This window comes from Acipenser ruthenus, chromosome 36 (genome assembly GCF_902713425.1).
Source record: "Acipenser ruthenus chromosome 36, fAciRut3.2 maternal haplotype, whole genome shotgun sequence".
Classification (NCBI taxonomy): Eukaryota; Metazoa; Chordata; class Actinopteri; order Acipenseriformes; family Acipenseridae; genus Acipenser; species Acipenser ruthenus.
The window spans coordinates 10,004,332-10,010,339 of record NC_081224.1 but is presented as its reverse complement, the minus strand read 5'-3'; positions in this window follow the sequence as shown (position 1 = coordinate 10,010,339).

Sequence of the window (6,008 nt, the reverse complement as noted above, 5' to 3'; positions counted from 1 at the left end):
GAGCGCTGACAATGAGGTGCGTTTTTTTTTTTTTTTTTTACGAATTAGTTCAAAGATTAGCTACTGTGATACTGTAGGCTCCTGATCAAATACATCGAGCAATGACGTCGATAGATGCTCGGAGCCCGGATGGTGACGACCAAGACTGATTCAAAATCCAGCAGGGTTTGGTGTTCAATGAAGAACAATTGCCCTACACAGGCATCCTGCATTGGGGAGTACATTGATACCGTTTTGGGGGTATCGATGCACCTGTGGGAGAGGTTTTTTTTAATTAAAATCAACATTTTTAAAGAGGGCATACTGATCTATTCAAGGACACCAGGATGTTGTGTGAACGAAGGGCCTGATTGTGAAACACGAAGTAAGATAGGTATCTGTCCAGAGACAGCGGTCAAGGCAGGTGACACATAATTCTGACCACCAGTGTAGCCTATTACTATTATTATTATTATTATGTACATCAACAAACGCAAATTAAGTATCTGGTATTTATATGTACTAAACAATACGCGATTAATAGCAATTTTATTTAATAAAATTAGATTGTTTTTATTATGTTGTTTTACATTGAATTATATATGGAATTGGATCACCAACAAGGTCTGTTTTCTGAGACTGGACTGAAATAGCGTTCGTATTCTTAAAGTAATAAGGAGATGTAACCAATTTTAACTCAGCACGCTGAAATACAGGGAGAGAGAGAGGGGGCGGGGGCGGAGAGGAAGTTAAAGCGAAGAGAAAGAGCTGGACGAGAGATCTTACAAACACGTAGAAACCCGAACAGAAGGAATGTAGAGTCTTTATTTGGGCAAGAGGTGTGCCAAACCCAAACAACAGTCATTTAGACTGTTACTAGACTGAATGCCTGTCAACGGAGAGAGAGAGAGAGAGAGTGTTCTGGAAACTCGAGAACTTGTCTGCCGATGTAGTGTCGTTTTAATCCGAAGTTTTTGGTAGCAATTTCTGTAAAACAAACATTGAAAACAGCTCCTGCCTATTCAACAGCTCCTGCCTATTCAAGAAGTCTTGGCAGTGGATTTAACATTTAAACACCCACCTAGTTCCAGCAGGTACCGTTTTTATACTCGGTTGGTAGTGGGTTGGTGGAAAACAAAAATACACAGCTATGGCCAAAAGTTTTGCATCAGCTTATAGAATTAACATGTTTTGCTTCATAAAGTCGAATGAAACCTGCTGAATAATGTTTGGCTTGAGATTTGGGAACTGTGGTGGCATACCAGGAGAACACGCCCCGCACCAGGGTATACCAGGAGAACACGCCCCGCACCAGGGTATACCAGGAGAACACGCCCCACACCAAGGTATACCAGGAGAACACGCCCCACACCAGGGTATACCAGGAGAACACGCCCCGCACCAGGGTATACCAGGAGAACACGCCCCGCACCAGGGTATACCAGGAGAACACGCCCCGCACCAGGGTATACCAGGAGAACACGCCCCACACCAGGGTATACCAGGAGAACACGCCCCGCACCAGGGTATACCAGGAGAACACGCCCCGCACCAGGGTATACCAGGAGAACACTCCCCGCACCAGGGTATACCAGGAGAACACGCCCCGCACCAGGGTATACCAGGAGAACACGCCCCACACCAGGGTATACCAGGAGAACACGCCCCACACCAGGGTATACCAGGAGAACACGCCCCACACCAGGGTATACCAAGAGAACACGCCCCGCACCAGGGTATACCAGGAGAACACTCCCCACACCAGGGTATACCAGGAGAACACGCCCCGCACCAGGGTATACCAGGAGAACACGCCCCACACGAGGGTATACCAGGAGAACACAACCGCACCAGGGCTCCTTTTGTAGAGATGACATCTTTATGTGTCTGGTCCCTCGATGCTAGCTCGTTTTTGTACGATAGACAGGTTCGTGGTTATGCAGTTTTACCAGGTGGAACCGTTTCTGATGCAAACTGTTTTTGTGTGACAGTTGCTTTAAAAGGGGGATAGCTGACAAAATAATTCCAGAAATCTTGCCTAATGCACACTTCCGTTCACAATATAGCGTTCAAATGTTTTTGGCAAAAATGGAAATTCATTTTTAAACATGATATCAGGTCCTACTCTTGGGTAAATAGATCTGTTTGCAAGCCTTGAGTGTCTTGTACTTCCTGGGTCACCTGAAGGGTGAAATTGTCCCCGCCTCTTCACTGGGTTCCTTCCTGTCAATAACCAATCAGCTGCTTCTCCTAGGGACTGACACGCTTTTAGCCAGTAAGAAGTTCCTTTTACTTAGCGTGTGTGTAAGAGCTGCAGAGATCGTGAATGGCAGTGTGTGACGGGACTAAAGTAATGACTGTTAAGAGACTGGGATACAGTTGTGTACATTACAGTTAAGAGAGCGCAGAGTGACTCACATTACTCCCTATGAAATTCTCCAGTAGCTTCCTCTCTGGCTTGATTTCCATGTATAGAAGCCACTCTCACTCTCTCTGCGATGACATCATCCGAGACACTGACTCAAGATTCAGAGGACTCTAAACAATATGAAAATGCCAGGGCCACCCCTGTCTTGTACAGTACGAGTGGTGAAGTCACCTTCTATAACCAGATGCTGCTTCACGGTGGCATGCAGCATCACAGTTACATGAAGTAATGTCCGAACTAGCCATCAATTGCTGGAATTATTTTGGGAGCTACAATTCAGCTCTCAAACATGTCTCTTAACCTGGCCTCCTTGATGTAAGAAATACCAGTAAAAAAATACCATATAGAATAAATTGCATGAGGCATGGAGACTGAACTGCTCCCTCCCTCACCCCCTAAGAGAAAGGGTGCTCCCTCCAGTCCAGTCCAGGGCAGGCTTGAGGCATGGAGACTGAACTGCTCCCTCCCTCACCCCCTAAGAGAAAGGGTGCTCCCTCCAGTCCAGTCCAGGGCAGGCTTGAGGCATGGAGACTGAACTGCTCCCTCCCTCACCCCCTAAGAGAAAGGGTGCTCCCTCCAGTCCAGTCCAGGGCAGGCTTGAGGCATGGAGACTGAACTGCTCCCTCCCTCACCCCCCTAAGAGAAAGGGTGCTCCCTCCAGTCCAGTCCAGGGCAGGCTTGAGGCATGGAGACTGAACTGCTCCCTCCCTCACCCCCCTAAGAGAAAGGATGTTTACCAAATTGTTTCCCAAAGTGTCAAGAAATCAGTCTAAATCCTTTTATTTTAAAACATTGTATTTGGCAAGCAGTGTTTTGTGTATCAGTTTGGACTGACATAATCTAAAGCATGTGCACAAAGAGATAGGACTGCTTTAGCACATAAACATTGTGACAGGCGAGCTCATAATTCTTAACCGTGTGTGTATAACAGAGAATAAACAGTGGCTGCATTTCAAATCAGCTCATATGTCACAAAGGAAAGCAAAGCCACAGCTCCTTGCTGATGAATGCTAAAGCATGTTGCTATCAAACTTCAAGAGTGACGTGCAGAGGAACTGACAGACAGATCCTCTGCTAGACCCCCAAAACCTGTTAGTTTCAGTAACTTGTGCTAAATAATTTTACAACCAAGTTTCATGACAATTGGGCGAGCTATTCGTAGGGTATATGGCGAATGTGTGGCATACGCCTGTACCATCGCATCCACTATATCCCCTTCACAGGATGGGATTGGAGGCTGTGTGGTCCAGTGGATAAAGAAAAGGGCTTGTAACCAGGAGGTCCCCGGTTCAAATCCCACCTCAGCCACTGACTCATTCTGTGACCCTGAGCAAGTCATTTAACCTCCTTGTGCTCCGTCTTTCGGGTGAGACATAGTTGTAAGTGACTCTGCAGCTGATGCATAGTTCACACACCCTAGTCTCTGTAAATTGCCTAGGATAAAGGCATCTGCTAAATAAACAAATAAATAATTTCATCTCCAGTGGGGGAAAGTAATTTAAACACAGTGCTTACAAGACATATTGCTTAAACTCACATTGGAAGGACTATCAATCTGTGGAAAAATGTGACATTATGAAATCCTGTACTACTGTTTTGGCTTCCGATAGACACTTGCGATATCATTGTGTGGTTTCTTTGATTACATGATGTTAAATATCTATCTCTCTCTCTATATATATACTGTATTTCAGTGGTTGGAAATCCTGGCCCGTGATTGGTTAAAACCTCATCAAAATAGATTTAACTATTGCTCTAACATCCTTACACCACTGGGCAATAGTCTCCGTCTGTCATGTGATTGGTTCACATCACTGTCAGTCCCGCCCCTTTTCAAAGGAACGCCTTTCATCTTCACTCCTCACAACAAGAGAAAATGGTGAAATGTGAACAAAAACCCTGCTCAGTAGTGACTCTGTGACTTAACAGAAAATGAATTACAAAACTGTGCTCATTTCTGCCACTTTAGGAAAGATGCTCCACTGAAATGATTAAAACGCCACTGTCACTGTTTTCTGACTTTCTGAACTCGACGAAAACAAATATAACAGGAGGCTGTGTGGTCCAGTGGTTAAAGAAAATGGCTTGTAACCAGAAGGTCCCGGGTTCAAATCCCACCTCAGGCACTGACTCATTGTGTGACCCTGAGCAAGTCACTTAACCTCTTTGTGCTCCGTCTTTCGGGTGAGACGTAATTGTAAGTGACTCTGCAGCTGATGCATAGTTCACACACCCTAGTCTCTGTAAGTCGCCTTGGATAAAGGCGTCTGCTAAATAAACAAATAATAACAGACGAGATATAAACTGGATTATGCAGCAGTCAGCAAACCAGACAGAGACTTTCTGTATTTATTTACATATGCTGTAACAGCTACATTTAAACAAAATATATAAATCAATATTTATTTACATATGCTGTGTCAGCTATATTCAAAATACACAGTCGTATTTACTATCCAACCTTTCCTCACTTATTATATATATATAAATTTATTTATTTAAAATGATGTATCAATCCTAAATGCTAAGTGATGAGAAACATTTGGCCACAGCTGTATGTTCCACTGGACTGTGATGTGAATGGAGAAGCTGAGCACTCCTCCAGCAGGCTCCCGCAGGGCAGGTCTGGCACGATATCCCCTCAGTCTGTGCCTGTGCTGGCCTTCATTCCCTGGCTATTTAAGGAAGAAGGTTTACTCCGGGAGCCAGCAAAGAATGCAGGAGCGCCGGATAAACAAAGCAGACTGAAAACAGACACTCCACGAAAATAATAACTCTTAATCATTTTTTTTTTCTTTTTAAATAATAATATGGAATAGAAACAGTAATACTAAAATGTTTTCTTATATTGGTGGAATGAGGGAGTTGGGATTGGGAATGAATTTGGTAGTCGTTTAAAAATGAATTAATGTGGGGTCCCCAAGTGGAGTCACACAGTCAGGGGAGTGCAGGGGTCCCCGAGGGTCTCCCCTGGTAAAGGCACGGCCGCGTGGTGTGCAGGGGGAGTCACACAGTCGGGAGCGCAGAGGTCCTCGAGGGTCTCCCCTGGTAAAGGCACGGCCGCGTGGTGTGCAGGGGGAGTCACACAGTCAGGGGAGCGCAGGGGTCCCCGAGGGTCTCCCCTGGTAAAGGCACGGCCACGTAGTTAGCAGGGGGAGTCACACAGTCAGGGGAGTGCAGGGGTCCCTGAGGGTCTGGAGTTGCATGTTTTGAGTTGTATGGGAAGGTTTTCTTGACGCACATTTTGCTTTTGAATAATAAAGTCAGATACTCAATTAGGAAACTGGTTGTGAAATCTCACCTCTCGCTAAAAACTAGTGCTCTGGCACAGAGAGATTTCAAGGAACCATTTCCAGTTAGCTTCTGATTGAGAAGAAGTTACATCTTTAAACTTGATGCGACTCAGGAAAAGTACAACAAAATAAGATTGTTACTCTGTGCGAGTTGAAGATTTACAGCCTTATAAGGCAGCATCAGCTTTATACCAAAAACACTGTTTAAAACAACATCGGAGACCCATCACCTTCAGGCTCTATGAAGAGCTGGAACAGTTAACCGCTGTTCGATCTGTGATAAGCCCAGAATCAGGGGGTGGGGCTGG